Source organism: Lactuca serriola, chromosome 6 (genome assembly GCF_051521515.1).
Source record: "Lactuca serriola cultivar US96UC23 chromosome 6, Lser_US96UC23_V15, whole genome shotgun sequence".
Classification (NCBI taxonomy): Eukaryota; Viridiplantae; Streptophyta; class Magnoliopsida; order Asterales; family Asteraceae; genus Lactuca; species Lactuca serriola.
Window position 1 is genome coordinate 93,491,681 of NC_136413.1, and position 20,730 is coordinate 93,512,410.

General features: G+C 41.5%; 1 non-coding gene across 1 annotated transcript; it reads right to left on the reverse strand.

Moving 5' to 3' along the window:
• Nucleotides 1-10,664: 10,664 nt before the first annotated feature.
• On the reverse strand, nt 10,665-10,771 carry LOC145060831 (small nucleolar RNA R71). Its single transcript, XR_013687014.1, has one exon. It is a non-coding gene; the product is annotated as a small nucleolar RNA R71 (small nucleolar RNA).
• Nucleotides 10,772-20,730: the final 9,959 nt, after the last annotated feature.

The following is a 20,730-nucleotide window of genomic DNA, read 5'->3' on the forward strand; positions in this document are numbered from 1 at the left end:
AAATACCATATTTAACACATACGCCACTCAAGGCTATATCACAGTACGACCCTCCGGTCGATGTGTCTCAGCGGGACCCACCGGTCCCGTAGCTCGTTGGACCCTCTGCTCCGGTTATAGCTCGTTGGACCCTATGCTCCGGTCTATCTCGTTGGACCCTCCGGTCCGGTCTATTCAACACATATCATACATATATCACAATGCACATAATCTCAAACATACACATAACGTATAAGACTCTCCGGCCTGCACATAGATACCACTATAGGTAAAGTATAGTGAGAAGACTCACCTCGGGTAACTCGGATAATCTCGCACTTGAACTACTGATCTAACCTCCGCCTAACCACATAAACAATTTCCTCAATAAATAATGGCTCCCAAAGACTAGGTTGCTCTTTCTACAATCCCACAAATGGGTAAAATTACCCCTCCCTGACCAAAAAGTCCAAATGTTGACCAAAACCCTAAAAGTCAATGAATGTCAACTCAAGTCAACGGTCAAACTTTGACCAGACTCGCTGAGTGCACTCGTGTGACTCGGCGAGTCCATGCATGCCCTCTGACTCCTCGTAATTCCTCACTCGACTTGTCGAGTGATCCTTCCACTCGTTAGGTTACCACTGGAAACAAATCGCGGCGCAACCCGACTCGACTCGTCGAGTTCCCTCATGGACTCGGCGAGTTTCCTTCGTAGCAACGCTCAAATGACCTTCTGAGGTCAAATCTGCTTCTCTAACCTATAGGTCTGACCTCCCCATGCAACACACCTAAGGCTTCTTTTGGTGAAATGGCTTCTAAAATGGCAACCTAGGTTCATTTCCTCCATGGAACAACATAAAACAGGATATATAATGCTCTCTGGACCTCTAAAGGTCCAGATCCAGAGTCTAACACTTAAAGGGACAACATGTGCATCAATTCAAGCCAATAAAGGGATAGAGAAAACCCTAGATTTAATGATCACATACAAAATAGAAGAATGGGTTGTTTTATTACCTCAACAACGAAGACCCAAGCTTGAAAACCATAGAATAGCAACCCCCTTGACCTTGTCTTGCTGGAAACACCTTGTACTTTGCAATGCCACACCAAAAAGGATCAAAATAGCTCTCTCTCTCTCTCTCATACAACTCGCTCAAGCTCTCTATGGTTTCTCTCTCTCTGGACTGGTAGCCGCAAATGAGGGCTATAAGGTCCCTTAAATAGGGCACAGGCCCGGAGAATTATGGTTTCTGACCTCAGCGCGGACTCGTTGAGTCCACTTTTCCGACTCGTCAAGTCCCTTCATTAATCCGATTCATCAGTCGCGATCCAACTCGACGAGTCTAGGCGTCAACTCGTTGAGTTCCTCTCCTATACGCAAAATAAATAATAGAAATACAGACCTGGAAATCCGGATGTTACAATTCTCCCCCACTAGAATCAGACTTCGCACTCGAAGTATCGCCTTGCAAACAACTCAGGATGCTGCTCTCGCATCTCAGACTCCGGCTCCCAAGTCAGCTCGGACCCTCTCCGATGTTGCCACTGGACCTGAACCAAGGGCAACTCCTTATTCCTTAGAACCTTGATCTTCCGATCCAGGATTGCGATCGCTCTCTCGACATAATTCAGGCTCACATCCACCTGAATATCCTCTAGTGGTAAAACTGTTGTCTCGTCGGCAATGTACTTCCTCAACTGAGATAGGTGGAAGGTATCATGTATCTGGCTCAACTCTGCAGGTAGCTCCAAACGGTATGCTACCTTGCCTACCCTAGCGGTCACCCTGAAAGGACCAATGTAGCGGGGTCCTAGCTTGCCCCTCTTTCGGAATCCGATCACCCCTTTCCAAGGAGATACCGTCAGGAGTACGGAGTCTCCCACCTGAAACTCAAGCTCGGACCGCCGCCTATCCGCATAACTCTTCTGGCGACTCTAAGCTGTTAACAACCTCTGTCTGACCTGTTGTATCTGCTCTGTCGTCTGAAACACTAACTTAGTGCTGCCCATCACTCGCTGCCCTACCTCTCCCCAGCAGATGGGAGTCCGACACCTCCTCCCATACAACAACTCGAAGGGAGGCATACCAATTCTCTAATGGTGGCTGTACTTATAGGAAAACTTAGCCAACGGCAAAGACGTGTCCCAAATTCTTCCGAAGTTCAACACACATGCTCGAAGCATGTCCTCGAGCGTCTGAATCGTCCGCTCACTCTGTCCGTCCGTCTGTGGGTGGTAAGCGGTACTGAAATGCAACCTCGTGCTCAACTGCTCATGGAACTTCTTCCAGACCTGGAAGTGAAACGTACATATCAATCTGACACAATCGAGATCGGTACTCCATGACTCGATACCACCTCCCTCACATACAACTCTGCCAATCTCTCTACAGAAGAGCTCTCATTGATAGCAAGGAAGTGAGCGCTCTTCGTCAGTCGGTTGACGATCACCCAAATTGCATCGACACCCCTTGCAGTCCTTGGCAATTTGGTGATAAAGTCCATAGAAACCTGTTCCCATTTCCACTAGGAACCTCAAGTGGCTGCAACTTTCCGTGCAGTCAATGGTGCTTGGCCTTGAGCCTGCGATAGGTCAAGCATTTCTCAACGAACCACGCAACATCCCTCTTCATACAGGGCCACCAATAGTCTCTCTTCAGGTCCAAATACATCTTAGTGTCCCCGGGATGGATCAAGAACCTCGACCTGTGTGCTTCTTCCATCAGAATGTGCTAGCCCTGCCCGTAAACGGCACCCAAATCCGACCCTGAAAGACCATAAGCCCTTGGTTATCGGTGACGAACTCAGATACCTACCCGATCACCTACTCTCTCTTCCGATTCTTCGGTCTCTCGGTCTCTTCCTGGGCCTCCCGAATGGTGTCCAATACCGGAGTCATCACCGTCAACCTCATACAAATGTCTCGTATCAGGGCATTCTCCGCCCTACGGCTCAGGGTATCGGCTACAACGTTATCCTTGCCCGGGTGGTACATGATCTCAGAATCATAATCCTTTACCACATCCAACCATCTCCTCTGGTGCATATTGAGTTTGGGCTGATCCATCAAATACTTCAAGCTCTTGTGGTCTGTGTATATGGTACATCGAACCCCATACAAATAGTAACGCCAAATCTTGAGATCGAACACCACTGCCCCCAACTTCAGATCATGGGTGGGATACCTCGTCTCATGAGGCTTCAGCTGCCTCGATTTGTATGCTATCACGTGCCCTCTCTACATCAGCACCACACCCAACCCCGATATCGATGCATCACAATACACCATAAACTCCTCCATCCCCTCCAGAAGTGCTAACAACGGGGCTTCGCATAATCTCTGGCGAAGTGTCTCGAATGAGGCCTGCTGCTCAGGACCCCAACTAAAAGCCACGCCCTTCCGGGTCAACCTGGTGAGAGGAACGACAATCTTGGAGAAATCCTTGATAAATCACCGATAATAGTCGTCCAACCCCAAAAAAACTCCTGATCTCGATGGGGGATCTCGGCACCTCCCATCTCATCACAGCCTCCATCTTGTTCGGATCGACCAAAATCCCATTCTGGTTGACGAGATGTCCCAAGAACTGGACCTCTAGTAACCAAAAATCACACTTGGAGAATTTGGCGTAAAGCGTCTCCGATCTCAAAACTCCGAGAATCTCTCTCAAATGCTCTTCATGCTGTTCTCTGGATCTTGAATACACCAATATACCATCGATGAACTCGGTCACTGAACGATCCAACATCGGCCTGCAAACCCTGTTCATGAGATCCATGAACATCGCCGGTGCATTGGTGAGCCCAAAAGGCATCACCACGAACTCGTAATGCCCATAACGAGTCCTGAACGCCGTCTTCTGGATATCCTCATCCTACACTCTCATCTGATGATATCCAGAACTCAAATCAATCTTGGAGAACCAAGATGCTCCCTGCAACTGATCGAACAGATCATCGATCCTCGGTAAGGGGTAACGGTTCTTGACCGTCAACTTGTTCAACTCTCCATAATAAATGCACATCGGGTGTGAACCATCCTTTTTCTTGACAAAAAGGATTGGTGCTCCCCACAGCGAATTACTCGGTCGAATAAACCCCTTCCCCAGCAGCTCCTGAAGCTGCAAGGATAACTCCTGCATCTCTGGCGGTGCAAGGCGATAGGGTGCCTTGGCAATAGGCGCCGCTCCCGGAACTAAATCGATGCGAAACTCCACTTGCCTCTCGGGAGGCACACCCAACAACTCCTTAGGGAAAACGTCCAGGAACTCTCGCAAAATCGGCACATCATCAACCGAACTCAGCCTCTCCGCGTCCATTCGTGTGTCCATCACATAGGCCACAAACCCACTACAACCCTATTGTAGACTATGCCTCGCTCTAGCAGCCGAATAGAACGCTGACCGAGAACGGGTACCCTCGTCGTGCACCGTAAGAAATCCCCCATTAGAGTCTCGAATGGTCACCAGCTGACGCTCGCATTCGATAACCGCTCCAAATCTGCTCAACCAGTCCATGCCTACGATGACACATACATCCCCCATCGCAATTGGGACCAGATCAATCGGGAACTCAACACCGAAGTTCTCGAGTACACATCCTCGAATCACATCAGTGGCATACACTGCTCGCTCGTCAGCTATGGAAACTCGTAGAGGTCGAATCAATGCCTCTCGACGGATACTGATGTGCTGACTAAAACCTAACGACACAAAAGACCGACTCACAACCTAGTCAAATAACACCAAAGAAGGTACAGAACTCACAAGAAAGTACCTATGCATATCATAATATAAGCACAATATCTCAAACTCAAAATAAATAGATGAATGAGTACATACCAGCCACAACATCGGGCGCTGCGTGGACCTCCTCCGTTGTCAACTTGAAGGCTCTCCTGCGAGCCTTTGGTGCCTCGGCCTTCACTGGTTGGGTCTCGGCAGCCCTGGTAGTAGGTGCAGATCCCTGCGCTGATCCCTGCAGTAGCTGTTGGCACTCGGCCTTCCGATGGCCGGTCTGGTTGCAATGAAAGCAAACCGAGAATCCCTTGGGGAAATCCGTCGCAAAATGCCCCTCCTTCCCACACTTGTAACATACCCCAGCTCTGCACACTTCCTCATGAGTCTTTCCGCACTTCCCACAAGTGCGGCCCTTCGGACCCCCAAATCTCAAATCAGTGGGCTATGCCCGCTTGGCTGTCGGCTGAGCCTGCGTCGATCGCTTGTCCGTCCTCTGAGACTCGGCCTCCTCCCTGACCTGAGTCTCCAACTTAATCTCCCTCTTTCGGACATTTTCCTGGAGCTCAGCAAATGTTTGGTATGACGAGCTCACCACAAACTCACGAATATCCCTCTTCAGTATGCTTAAGTACCGGCTCATACGTGCCTGCTAAGTAGACACGTGCTCAGGGCAAAACAACGCCCTTTCATGAAACATCGTCGTAATCACTGTCACAGACTAAGTTCCCTGCTTGAGGGACAAGAACTCCTGGGCTAGACGTTCCCTCTCCACAGGGGGAAATACTCATCTCGAAACATCGCGGTGAACCTCTCCCAGGTCACCGCAGTAAGCTCTGTAGTAAAGAAGTCCGCCGTCACAAACTTCCACCAGTCCTTCACCCCGAAGCGAAGCTAGTTTAGTGTGAACCGCACTCTCAAATGCTCCGGACATGAGCAAGTATAAAAACATCCTCAATATTAGAAATCCATCTCATCGCAGCAATCGGACCCTGCGTTCCATCAAACTCTGCTGGCTTCGTGTTGCTGAACTCTTGAAACAACAACGAGTCACCCCCTGAGGTCTAGCAGTAGCCACAACCGCGATAGCTGCAACGGCCACAGTCTCGGTAACCATTACGTATCTCTTGTCAAACGTCTCAATCAAGGTGGTCTTGATATACCCAAACATCTTCGGTATCTCTGTGCGGATAGCCACTGCCATCTCATCGTGGATCATCTGACGAAGCTCCTCGTCGCTCACGCCGCTCGTCCCTGGTCTGTGGCGTGGCCCAACCATGATGTCTCTGAAATACAACATAAAAATATCACAGACTCACTCGAGTGTACTCGCACTCGATAACTCAACCCTACTTGCTCCCTAGTACCCTAAGGATTCTTACTTGGACTGCGCACTGATCCTGTGTCTTTAGTAGTACGGGCCCAATACTACTGTCCAAACCGCATCAGTATTCACCCCATGTCCTCCTCCTAGGATCCCAGATCACAAGCACTCTAATCTCGCTATGCATAGGCTACTCTCTAGCAGACCTCTCGTAAGCTCCTCGCTGCTACCTACTCACTCTCAAGCATCTCATAGTAGCAGTAATCTCCTAGGATAAGGCATCACAAATCAGGCCACTATAGTCCTAATATGAACACCTAGCCTACTCTAGCATGCATAATATATCATATCATATCTCATATCACATATTATAAGGGTATTTTGGGAAATCATCGTTCGGGCGCTGGCTGATCGTACACAATGCTCTGTTCTGCTCGTTTCAAAACCTATTACTCTTTTAGAAAGATTGTTTTATTGTGAAAAATTTCTCAAATCCTTAGTTTGACCTCAGATACGCCCGAAGGTGCATTCGAATCCCTCAAACCAAGGCTCTGATACCAACTTGTGACAACGTAAATTTTCAAAAGAAATTGTCATTTTAAACACATAATTTCATTCATAAAGAGATCCCAAAAATCCAACCTTTCACATATTATGCGAATAAAACAAATCCCAAGATCTAAATACATAAAATCCCTCAGTGTGTACGACTCATGCCGGCACCTTCCCGAGATTCTCGTTGGTACCTGAAACACATATCACATAACATGGTATCATAATTGCTTAGTGAGTTCCCCAAAATACCACATACAACACATATGCCACTCAAGGCTATATCACAGTACGACCATCCGGTTGATGTGTCTCAGTGGGACCCTCCAATCCCGTAGCTCGTTGGAACCTCTGGTCCGGTCATAGTTCGTTAGACCCTTCGGTCCAGTCTATCTCGTTGAACCCTCCGGTCCGGTCCATAAAACACATAGCATACATATATCACAATGCACATAATCTCAAACATACACATAACACATAAGACCCTCCAGCCTGCACATAGATACCACTTTAGATAAAGTATAGTGAGAAAACTCACCTCGGGTAACTCGGATAATCTCGCACACGAACTACTGATCAAAACTCCGCCTAACCACATAAACAATTTCCTCAATAAATAACGGCTCCCAAAGACTAGGTTGCTCTTTCTACAATCCCACAGAAGGGTAAAAGACCATCTTACCCCTGCCTGACCCAAAAGTCCAAATGTTGACCAAAACCCTAAAAGTCAATGAAAGTCAACTCAAGTCAACGGTGAAACTTTGACCAGACTCGCCGAGTGCACTCGTGTGACTCGGCGAGTCCATGCGTGTCCTCTGACTCCTCGTAATTCCTCACTCGACTCGTCAAGTGATCCTTCCACTCGATAGGTTACCACTGGAAACAAATCGCGGGGCAACCCGACTCGACTCGTCGAGTTCCCTCATGGACTCGGCGAGTTTCCTTCGTAGCAACACTCAAATGACCTTCTGAGGTCAAATCTGCTTCTCTAACCTATAGATCTGACCTCCCCATGGCCAATAATCACGTAACGGTCAAATCTTGACACTTATGCAACACACCCAAGGCTTCTTTTGGTGAAATGGCTTCTAAAATGGCAACCTAGGTTTATTTCCTCCATGGAACAACATAAAGCAGGATAGATAATGCTCAATGCACATCTAAAGGTCCAGATCTAGAGTGTAACACTCAAAGGGACAACATATGCATCAATTCAAGCCAATAAAGGGATAGAGAAAACCCTAGATTTAATGATCTCATACAAAACAAAAGAAGGGGTCGTTTTATTACCTCAACAATGAAGACCCAAGCTTGAAAACCACAAAATAGCAACCCACTTGACCTTCTCTTACTAGAAACACCTTCTACTTTGCAAAGCCACACCAAAAAGGATTAAAATAGTGCTCTCTCTCACACAACTCGCTCAAGCTCTCTAGGGTTTCTCTCTCTCTGGACTGGTAGCCGCAAATGAGGGCTATAAGGTCCCTTAAATAGGGCACATGCCTGGAGATTTAGGGTTTCTGACCTCAACACGGAATCGTCGAGTCCACTTTTCCGAATCGTCGAGTCCCTTCATTAATCTGAGTCATCAGTCCGATCCAACTCGACGAGTCTAGGCGTCAAATCGTCGAGTTCCTCTCCTATACTCAAAATAAATAATAGAAATACAGACCTGGAAATCCGGATGTTACTGATACGTGCATGTTTAACCATATATTTAGTATAGAGTTTTATCATTTATTAGCTAATTAATTGCATATTATGGACAAATAGGTACTTAATTATGTTTGAATTTTTCAGTCCAAAAGAAGTGCACGGAAGCAAAAGGAAGCAGGAGTAGCTATCGGGAAGCTTTGGAGTGAACAAAAGAAGAACGAATAAAAAATGCACAAAGGACTCGGCAAGTAGGGACGTCTACTCGACGAGTTCCCACGAAGATTCGTGAAGTAGGAGAGTCCTTGACTTTCCGTACACAGGAATTTAATGAGGGACTCGACGAGTCGGTTGTGGACTCGACGAGTCAAGACGAATCTATAAAAGAAACCCTCCTGATCGATAGACGGGACTTCTGAGAACCCTAGGAGAAGAAGTTGCGATTCAGAACGAAGAAAGATATCTGGAAATGTGAAGATTCAACCCAATTCAAGTTTTGAAGGATAACTAAGGCATATTTTGATTTCTCTTAACTAGATTTAGTACTTAAACCATGTTTATGTTATTGAAATCCGTTTTTATGTTTTCTTGTGCCTTAATCATGAGCTAAACTTGTTAGCTTCTGTTTGGGTAAGACAATTTTGAGACTATGGTTTGATTAATGGTAGGATTAACTTTTAGTTGGTGATTTTGTTGAATTAAGCTTGTTAAAGATACTTATGCATTAACCATAACTATTCTTTGTTAATAGGAAGACAATTAGGCTGCATGAACATCTCTTGATTGTTTACCTCATGTGATTTATGTGAACACTTTATTATGTGCCTAGGATTAGTGAATATGAATCTAGGATTAATTAGAGAATGGGTAAGTTAATGTGTGAGCTTGTTTGATAAACCAACAATAAGAGGTTAATTGAATGGACAAATTGATTAACCATTACAAGTCTTATTTAACCTGAATAGATAACCTAGGAAATTAATTAATTTAGACAACTGGCCACTGCTTGAATTAGTTTATTTTCTAAGGATTAGCATAGCGAATGTGAATCTAATCACTTGAATCGGTAGCCAATAAAAGGTTAACCCATTGCGTTGTTACCATTAAATCAACCATAGGATCAATTGAGTCAAACCTAAACAGAAGTCCCTTTAGATAATGAATTTAGTTTGTCTTTTCTTGCTTAGTTGTTAGTTAGTTATTAGTTTAATCGGTAGTAAGTTTCTTGTCTTGTAAAACTAGAGAAATCCTCTTTACCATTATTTGTTATTTTGTTTTTAGATAATTTTAGGAATTAGTTTAATTGTCGTTCCGTGAGTTCGATACCCTGCTTACTAGATCTTACAACAAATTGACAGATCCACTGCCTTTTGTGTGATTAACTTGTAATTTGGAAGTAGGAATAAAACTAGTTGGTTAAACACACATCAAGTTTTTGGCGCCGTTTCCGGGGAACGGTTCAAAAATTAATTTAATTTCTAGTTTTATCGATCCTTTGTATTAGATTTATCTTGCACAAAGTTATTCCTTAGGTAATTTAGTAATTAGGATAAGTTTTAATAATTTTCTTATTTTAAAAGTTAGTAAAGTTTTTTTCCCAATTTTGCATTGAACTCGCCGAGTGCAATCGAAGCGACTCGGTGAGTCCATCGCTGATAAACAGTTTCGTATTTTATTTTATTTTATTTTTGTTTTTTTACGCATTTTTCTTGTTTTGTTTGCAGGCCTTACATGACCAGAGGATCCAACACACCCTTTGTTCCTCCGCTTGAAGATCCAGAATCAGCTTTGAGGAAAAACAAAGGCAAGCAGGTGGAAAGCACTAATACACCTCAGAAGTCACCTTTGACGAACTTAAAGACGGTTTTTGGGAAGAAAAAGAACAAGAAGCCAGGTGAGACCAGCAGTCGAAAGAGAGAGGAAAGAAAGTTAGAGAATATTGAAGATAATCCAAAAGAAGCCGAATTCGAATACGACTACGAAACCGAATACGAAGAAGAAAGAGACTTTGAAGGTGAACTAGCTAATCCCGAGGCTAACATCGATGAAGTTACCATGTGGGAATGGAAGAAGAGAATACGCGACGATACCTGCCCGGGACTTGTGCAACCCGCAATTCCCGTTACTGCCACTTTCAAACTAAAGGGTCACATACTAGCTCAACTAAAGGAGATTCCCTTCTACGGTAAAGATCACGAAGAGGCCTATAAACATTTGGATGAGGTCAACGATGTAGCTGATTATTTTAATGTTCCGAATGTACCTCACGAGACCCAGCTGCTTTGTATGCTTCCCGTCACGTTCAAGGGTGCTGCTAAGGATTAGCTCAAGTCACTTCCCCCCGGATCCATCACTACATGGGCTAAGATGAAGGAAGAATTTATTGACCAGTTTTGCCCACCTTAAAAGATAGCCAAGTTGAAGAAAGCTATTGCCAACTTTGAACTACAAGATGGATATTCCCTTTATGAGGCATGGGAGAGATACAAGAGTCTATTAAGGAATTGCCCACATCATGACCTTAATAGCCAACAAGAAGTCCCCATTTTTTATGATGGGGTCAATGTGACTACAAGGTAGCTTCTTCACTCGCAAGGACCGCTCACCAAGAAGCCACCCCCGGTGATCAAGGAATTAATTGAGGAGTTCTCTAAACACTCTAGAGAATATCATAACCCACAAAATGAAGTAAGTAGGGGGTGGTGAACATTGCTAACGATTGCATGGAGACAATGATGGCTAAACTAGATAGTTTAGATAGGAGGATGACTAAGATGGATCAAACAATCCATGCTATTCGGGTTAGATGTGAGAATTGTAACGGACCACATCTTACTAAATATTGTGATTTGGATGAGAATGGAAACAAGAAAGCTCAAGTATTCTATTCAAGTGGCGACGGATTTGATGATAGTTGGCAAAAACTGAAGAAGGAATGGCTCCCGTATGACGAGTACAAGAAGGCAAGGGAGAAGAAATACAAGCAAAAAGAACGGGGTTTCTATCAAAAGGAAAAAACAGTTATGGAAAAGAGAGCTGATTTGGAAGAGATGTTCACAAGGTTTGTAGCTGCGTCCGAAAAGAGGCACAATGATACCGACATTGAATTGAAGGAGCAACGAGTAATGCTTAAAGATCATCAAGCTATGATGAAAGATCAACAAAATTTCCTTAGGAATCAGCAAGCCTCCATTTATAACATTGAAAAGCAGATAGGACAGCTTGCACAACAAATCAATCAAAGAACACTTGGTGAACTTCCTAGCAATACCGAACAAGATCCAAAAATGGCTCATCTAAATGTGATAACCACTAATTCTGACAAAATTTTCATTCCTTTGACCTCTATTCAGAACAAACCCAATAAGGTGCAAACAGAAGAAGAAATTGAAAGGAATTCGAGCAATCCCGACTCGACTCGCCGAGTCGGCATCATGGACTCGACGACTCTGAGAACTGATGAGAAAAATTGTTCTCTTTTGAAATCCTACAGGCCTCCTTTACCATTTCCAATCTGAGCCATACCAGATGAGCAGCTTCAACGGTATAGAAGGTTTATAGAGCAAGTGAAGATGCTCCAAGTGAACATTCTATTTGTTGAAACGATACTTCAAATGCCTAAGTATGCAACTTTGCTTAAAAACGTCTTCACTACTAGACAAAATATGGAAGAAGTTGCTGAAGTATTACTAAATGAACTGCCAGAAAAGAAGGGTGATCTGGGAAGCATCTCCATACCTTGTCAATTTGGGAACATAACTTCTACTCATGCATTGACCGATTCGGGTGCAAGTATTAATCTAATGCCATATTCTTTCTTCATGAAGCTAAATTTGCTGGAGCCAAAGCCGATTCGTATGAAGATCCATTTAGCCGATAAGACAATAATACATCCAAGAGGATTATGCGAAGATCTTCTCATCAAAGTCGATAAATTTGTGTTTCCCGTGGACTTTGTAGTGCTTGATATGGAAGAAGACCCGGAAGTTCTAATCATTCTTTAAAGACCATTTTTGAATATTGCTTGTGCAATAGTTGATGTATGTGAATCTACACTAACACTAAGGGTAGGGAATGATTCAGTGGTGTTTAAAGCGGAACAAGAGAAAAAGAATGAGGGGATGAAAAACGGGGAAATTTCTTTAGTGGATTTGGATGATGAAGTGTTAGAAAGAAAGCTTGCACTTTTACAAGAAGAAAATCCAAACAAATTTCTATTACCTTCTGAAGGGAATTTCGATGTTGAAGAAGACTTAAAGGAAATAGAAAGGTTGTTAGAGGAAGCTGAGTCAAAAGAAACAACAAAAATTGTGGAAACCTCACAGACTCGTCGAGTAGCATCGACTAACTCGACGAGTCCAATCGAGAACCTCACAAATCATGAAGATCTTATCTTGCTTCTTACAAGATCCCTTTCTAACTTTGACATACACACTTCTCCTGATCCTTTGGAAAGTCCAATAGAAGAGGCTGGAATTGTTGAAAACTTTAACTTCCAACACGCACAATTGGCTTACCTTGACACGATTATAAAAGAAGAAGCAATTCAACTTGACGTGAGGGTAATTTTGGGAGAAAAGTAGAATGTAAGGGCTTGGAATGATGATATGAATAACTCATCCATTGAATCACTCATGGCTAATCGAGAGATCAAGTCAAATACAATCAAGAGAACCAAGCCTCGAGCTTGAGTTTCTACTAATTATGAGGTATTTGCATTTGAACCTCCGAATTCTTCAGAAGGTAAGGAGGAATCCTTAATGTCAAGTGATGATATTGAGATTGACAAAGAGGGAGTACAAAAGATGAGTCCAAAGAACGGGGTGAAGAAGAAGATTGGAAAACGGATCAGTTATGCTATAGAAGAGGATGCTACAAGGAAAAGAAAAAGAAGAATTGAGACGGGCATATAAAAGAAAGATACATGCTTACAAGACAAAGTTTAAACAACAAAAGATTAAGCATGAATTCCCGATGGAGGAAAACGAAGAAACGTAGAGCGGGAAGGAGTCCAGCTAACGCTCCTCAAAAAGAAGCGCTTAACGGGAGGCAACCCGTTGCTAGAGTTTGCTTTCTTTTACCTTTTTCTTTAGTTTTATTTTTGTTTTTAGGATTTATTTATTTTCATCTTCCTAATTGTCAAAAATGACTACTTGAGGGTAAGCATGGTCTGAGTGTGGGGTGGGTTGGATATATTTTTAACCATGAATAAAAATTATATCATATTTATAAATAAATAAATAAATAAATAAATAAATAAATAAATATATATATATATATATATATATATATATATATATATATATATATATATATATATATACATATATATCAATTTTTCAAATTAACGAGTGACTCGGCGAGTTGGGTTACTTACTCGACGAGTTAACCCGTTAGTCGGAATCGCAAAATCATGACCAGACTCGACGAGTCGATTTGATTTTATTGAAAAAAAATCATTTTTACATATCTGTAAAATTAGAGCTTTTTACCCTAATTGGTAACCATTCCTCACTCATCTAGCCGACACTCGACGTGCGCCTCCCTCTTTCTCCCCTCACTTTCTCTCTATTTCTCTAATCAAGCAAGAAAGGTACTAAATTTCCTCTCTATTTATGTCAAAGCTTTGATTTTTAGTAGATTGGAAGTGTTATTTGGTTAAAAAACCCTTGATTGAAGTTTTAGAGTTTCTAGGGTTTCGATTTTGACCCAATTAGGATGTAATGGGCCCTGGACAAACCCTTGCAATTTATTTTAATTTTTATGGATGATATTTGACAGAATCGTCAACAGACTCGCGCAGTTCATATGACTCGTCAAATCGATCTACAGACTCGTCGAGTCATGTCTGATGCAGTTCAGATTTTGTTTTCTAATTTTTCTTCTCGTTTCTGGTTGTTTGTGTTACGTTTTTTTTGCAGGAACATGTCTTCATGGGGTCAGAGCTCAAGAGGAAGCCAAGGAGGGTTCCCTTCGTTGAATTTCCCACAAATCGAGTCCAATTCTACAATTACTAGGTGGAAGAAGAAGCTTGCAGAAATCCGGAAAAAGTAAATTTGTGTCCCCGATGTAATTGATTGGGAATGGATGGGAAGAGTTCGTTACGAAGAGGATTTGGATCCTTATTTATTCAAGACGTTTGTGCATAATGGGGAGTCCATCACATGTGATGGATGGAGTCACATCTTTCGTATCCAAGAGTCGGTCTATCAAGAGTTGTGCTTGGAATTTTTCTCCACAACACATTTTCGGGGTGGGGACGATTACTATAACCCCGAGAATATTACTTTTTCCTTGGGGGTGAGGTTCGCAATTGTTCTATGGTGGAATTAGCTTGGCAGTTGGGAATTTATAACCAACAATTGATTTATACGGTTGCATTTGGTACCTTTTTGGAGCATTGCCATAAGGTGTTCTCGGATGGTGTCACAAGCACAAGTTGGTGGAATACTATTGCCAACAAAGTCTACATTCACAAATCGGCCCAAGAGGGGAGCATATGATCACCTACGCACCGTCTTCTTCATCGCCTTATTTCAAACACCATTAATCAAAGAAAGGATGATGACAAGGTTTCTAACCTCGATGTCTTTTATCTTTAGAGCATCATTACACCCAACACCTTTTGCAACATTCCATGGTGCGTGGCTTCATACTTAGCTGAAGGGGCGGTCAAGGATAGAAAAACTTCTAAAATTAATGGTGGCAGGTTTCTAACCTCGTAGTGCTTGGAACTTAATGACAATTGTCATGACCCCTCCCTTTAATCCTATTTTTTTCGAAGGGTTAGGATCATTGAGGATTAAGGATGGGGACATTATGCGACTCCACATGATGATGCTGTGATTGGACACGAGGAGTTGGGTAAGAGAGTTAGGCAAAGACGCGGGCAAGCACCTCTCGATCCACCGGTTATTCCAGTGGAAGATGAAATACCCCCGTAATGGTTTAATGTTAAAGGAAGGCAATATCAAGATGATTTGGCAAGAGGAATGAATTTTGCCAACCGGTCCTTGATCCAAATGTTTAATCATTTTAACATCCAACATATGGACGGAGGCCAATTTCCTTATATACCCACTTGGGAGGAGAGGATAAGTGCAAGGCAAGGCGGAGCCGATGGGAGCGGGGCAATGCATGATGATAATGATGAGGAAGAATATGAAGATTGATTTATTTATGTTTTATGCTTTGTGTTGAACAATTTTTTTTTGTCTTTGTTGGTTGTTTGTTGGAACTTCTAGTAATTAGGATTTTTAATTTCTCATGGTTTGTTTAGTGTCTTTTCAGAAGTTTGAAAATGGGTTGCTTACAAAGAGTCTCACGAGTAATAGGAGTTTCGAGTCTAGGCGGAGGCTAGAGTGAAGTTCAAGTATCGAGTCCGGTCATAAGGAGCGTTCACATGAGTCTATTTACTGAAGAGAAATATTAGATTTAATATGAATATAAAGTGGTTAGTTTTTATCAAAATGACTTGGAGCAGAAAACAGAAAAATTTTCACCCAACGACTGACTCGTCGAGTGCATCTACTGACTCGACGAGTCCAAGCGTAAAAATATGAATTCTGCATTTTCACGACTCACTCGGCGAGTCGTATTCCCTACTCAACGAGTGTCTACGAATTTCACAACTTAGCTTCAGGCTTGACGATTATATTCTCACAATAAGTTTTTTTTTAAGAAGGTTCATTTCTAGAGATTTTCGAGAGTTTTTCCTGCACTTTTGGAGCTATTACCACACGATATTTAAATCCTAAGGCATGGATGAGCTGTTCCCATGTCTAAAGTCAGCTGAAGATCGAGCTTTCAATGAAGAAGATCAACCTCACAACTACTATCCCAGGGGAGTTTGTTCTAATTCCCTCTTTACTTTATTTTCTTTATCATGCATAGTATGCAATGGGGACATTGCATAAATTAGGTGTGGGGTAGGGGTTTGTTACATTAGTTAAAATTTTAGTTAAATTTTGAAAATTTTGCATGAAATTTCTAGGGCTAAATTAGAAACTTTGGTAAAAAAGCAATTAGGAATCATGCTAGTGTTATGTTTGATGATTGCATGAAGACCCAAATGTTTAGTCGAGCTTATACACGTTATAATGCATTTGTGGTCTCCCTTATTCTAGTGAAATCATGGGACAAAAAAAAGCCTCGCTTAGTTTGAGGGATGCAATATGTTTAGCATCGTGTACTTGAAATGTATCCAGGAAAATTATTATCCTTAACCAGTAAATGTTGAAGTTGAGCGCCCCTGCTTAAGCATGTAGGTAATGAGTGAAAAAAGTGAGATACATGTAAAAAAAGAGAGAGAATTACAAGAAAAGTTATAAGAATTTTGGAGCAATCAAAGTAAAGATCAAAAGATCAAAATTCTAAAGAAGATCAAAGTTGAAGATACCAAAAATTAAAGAAGGTGGTGAATTCAGAGAAATAAAAGACAAATTATCAAAGAAGTGAATAATTCCAAATAGCTCCATATTGGTATCGAAAAATTGTAATTTTATAGATTATGTGTGCTTCGGTTGCTCAACTAAAAACACCTTGAGGTTAGAAGATTTTCTGCGGATGGATTCAGAGGGATGCATAAATTGAGCATTGTTAGGAAAAAGTAGGCGAGTTTTTATGAAGATTGTGAGTATTTAGAATTAAGGGGGGTCCTTAGGAAAAAATTAGACACAAATGTATGTGTTGTGGTCTTGGCATAATGGTTGGGTTCGATTGGGATTGTCTTATGTGATGTTAGTACATTTAAAATTCAGTTTTGCTTGGGGGCAAGCAAAAGTCAAGTGTGGGGTATTTTGATTTGTGCATGTTTAGCCATATATTTAGTATAGAGTTTTATCATTTATTAGCTAATTAATTGCATATTATGGAAAAAAAAAGGTACTTAATTATGTTTGAATTATTTTTCAGTCCAAAAGAAGTGCTCAGAAGCAAAAGGAAGCAGCAGTAGCTATCGGGAAGCTTTGGAGTGAACAAAAGAAGAAAGAATAAAAAAAGAACAAAGGACTCGGCAAGTAGGGACGTCTACTCGACGGTTCCCATGAAGATTCGTGAAGCAGGAGAGTCCTTGACTTTCCGTACACGGGAATTTAATGAGGGACTCGACGAGTCGGTTGTGGACTCGACGAGTCAAGACGAATCTATAAAAGAAACCCTCCTGATCGATAGACGGGACTTCTGAGAACCCTAGGAGAAGAAGTTGCGATTCAGAACGAAGAAAGACATCTGGAAGTGTGAAGATTCAACCCAATTCAAGTTTTGAAGGATAACTAAGGCATATTTTGATTTCTCTTAACTAGATTTAGTACTTAAACCATGTTTATGTTACTGAAATCCGTTTTTGTGTTTTCTTGTGCCTTAATCGTGAGCTAAACATGTTAGCTTCTGTTTGGGTAAGACAATTTTGAGACTATGGTTTGATTAATGATAGGATTAACTTTTAGTTGGTGATTTTGTTGAATTAAGCTTGTTAAAGATACTTATGCATTAACCATAAGTATTCTTTGTTAATAGGAAGACAATTAGGCTGCATGAACATCTCTTGATTGTTTACCTCATGTGATTTATGTGAACACGTTATTATGTGCCTAGGATTAGTGAATATGAAACTAGGATTAATTAGAGAATGGGTAACTTAATGTGTGAGCTTTTTTGATAAGCCAACAACAAGAGGTTAATTGAATTGACAAATTGATTAACCATTACAAGTCTTATTTAACCCGAATAGATAACCTAGGGAATTAATTAATTTAGACAACTGGCCATTGCTTGAATTAGTTTATTTTCTAAGTGTTGGGTCGTGTTTTGTATGCTGCGTCTATTGGGCTCGTTAGTTAGTCCGTTTTTGTATCTCCGGTATGGGCCTGTCCATCCGTGAGTATAGTAGGGTTTATTATAAATATAGGTGCTTGCATGCATCTTAGGTTAACAATAGTAACGATAGAACAGATTGATCAGAGTATTATTCATAAGTTTTATTATCGTTCTTGTAACCCTAAATCCTCTACAGCGGAAGTTCTTAGTCGAGCTCTGTTGAGGATCATTTGATCTAATCATTCGACATATTTTGATCCATTCTCGTCGTATCAATTGTTTTGTGTTCATCGTAATACCTGTTACAAAGATCTAATCGATCTTCAAGTTTGTTTTATAACTTATCAATTGGTATCAGAGCAGGAGGCTGTGTAATTCATACACATCTTTTCTGTGAAAAAGGTTGCGATTAGGGTTATTCCGCATTAACTAATATTTATTGAGCCGTCATCCCATAATTGACGTAACTCAACATTTATTTGTGTTGCCCTAATTTAATATATTACAAGTCTGATCTTTTAAATAGGTTATTCAATCAAGCATGGACGAGTCACAATCAAATCCCATTAACATCTCAAACAGCATTGGATTAACGACAAAGATTCCCATCCTTTACACCCAGGATTACGAAGTTTGGGCACATCACTTTGAAGATTATGTCATCGGATCTGAGGACAATGGATATCTCATCTGGGAAGCAATCGTATCTGGACCATTCGCTCATTCAGCAACTTCAAGAATTATTAAAACTCAGAAAGAGTATAATGATCTATTGAAAGACGTTAAAGATATTGCTCAAGACGAAAAAGATAAATTTCCGTGCAATATTAAAGCATTGAGACTAATCAGATTCACTCTTCAATCTGATACTTTCAGGCTGGTGAGTTCGTGCAGCACTGCTAAAGAAATATGGGATAGGCTGCGAGAGTTATATTCTACAGACGAAGATCTCGAGCATTCCATTCAAACCTTACTTTTGTCCGAGTTTGGTGAATTCAAGCAGAGTCCTGAAGAAACTGTAACTCAAACGTTCGATCGCTTCAATCATCTTCTTAGTAAGATGATTATACATGATACTGAAAGGAAGTTGATTGAACAAAAGGTTACATTTTTAAACGGTCTTAGATCTGAGTGGAGAGCGGTTGTGTCCACTGTTAAAGCACATGAGCAATTCAAATCTTACTCATTGGCAAAGCTGGTAGGCATTTTGAAATCCCAAGAAAAGATTGTCTTGCAAGAAAAAAATGTGGTTTCTAGCTTGGGATCATTGGCTCTTCTGTCCAAAAGCAAAGGTGTGATGGAAGATGAAGACCTTAATTTAGAGGACTATGACCTTACCTCTGAAGACTATGCAATGATGGTGTCAAACCCCAAGAGGTTCATCAAGAAAAGATTTCCTACCAATAAGAACCAAAATTGGCAGGGAAGTTATAGTTGCGAAAAGGTCAGGGAAGAACCAAAGGCAGAAGAACCAAAGAAGGAACCGAAGGCTGAAGGAGATTCGGGTGTGAGCTGCTATTATTGTGGAGGAAAGAACCACTATTCCAAAGATTGTGTCCCCAAGAAAATGGCAGAAAAGGATGAGGAGAAAGATGAAGAAGCTGTGTTGTTGAAAAAGCTGGAAGAGATCAAGAGAAAGAAATCTACTGCTAACCCTTCTATGAATGCTTTAATTGTGCAGGGTTCGGTAGCGGATGATGAGTTCGGTGGCGTGGAGGTCTGGTCAACCGATTCTGAGGACGATGAAGTCAGGAAGCCATCTCATGGAAAGGCTTATGTGGCGAAAGATGAGGGAAGCGGTGGAAAGTGCTTGATGGTGTCGGATGTATCTCAAATGAGGGGATACAACACAGACGGTGGAAATGAAGACACAAAGGAGCGAGAGGACTTGTGCTTCATAGCAAAACCTCTCAGCGTGCAGTTTAATGAGCTTGATGAATTAATCAAGAAGGTAAAATTTGTTTTTGTTTCATTCAAAGTCCCACAAAGTTCATATGAAAAAGAACTAAAAAATGTTAATTCAAGAATCTCTCATCTAGACAGCAATCTAACTCAAACACGGGTCACCAATTCTAACCTAACTGACCAAATAAGCAGGGTGTCTTCAAAGAGTGAGGAACGGAGGATGTGGATCGAGCTGAAGGAGTCAGAGTTAATCAAATCCAAGGATGAAAACATTTATTTACAAAGAGACAATTTAAAACTTTTAAAACAGAGAAATGTCTTTTGTTTAATTGCTAAACGTCTTTACACTAATATCACTCAACTTCATTTGAACTGTGAAATAGGGCAGAAAATTCATCGCATGATTTTGCCCTTCCTTGAGTTCAAGGAAGATGAAATTAACGCTGAAGCATACAATTGTGAAAGTGTTGTTTTGTATGAGGATGTTAATCCGACATATATGTATGGTCTAGACAAAATGGAATCTTTCATAAAGTCCAAGGACCATAAGGACATGCTGAAAAATCTTTTGGATGAAAATGATAAACTAAAACTAAGAACCGAAACCATACAAAAGTTTGAGTCATTGAATGCCAACTTGAGCTCAGAAAATAAAATTGATGTTGAAAATGCATCTGAGCTTAATGAGGACGAAGATATGAGTGAAATTTCTATAGAGGACATAGTTGACTGTTCAAAGTTTGTCAAGAGCGAACCCCAA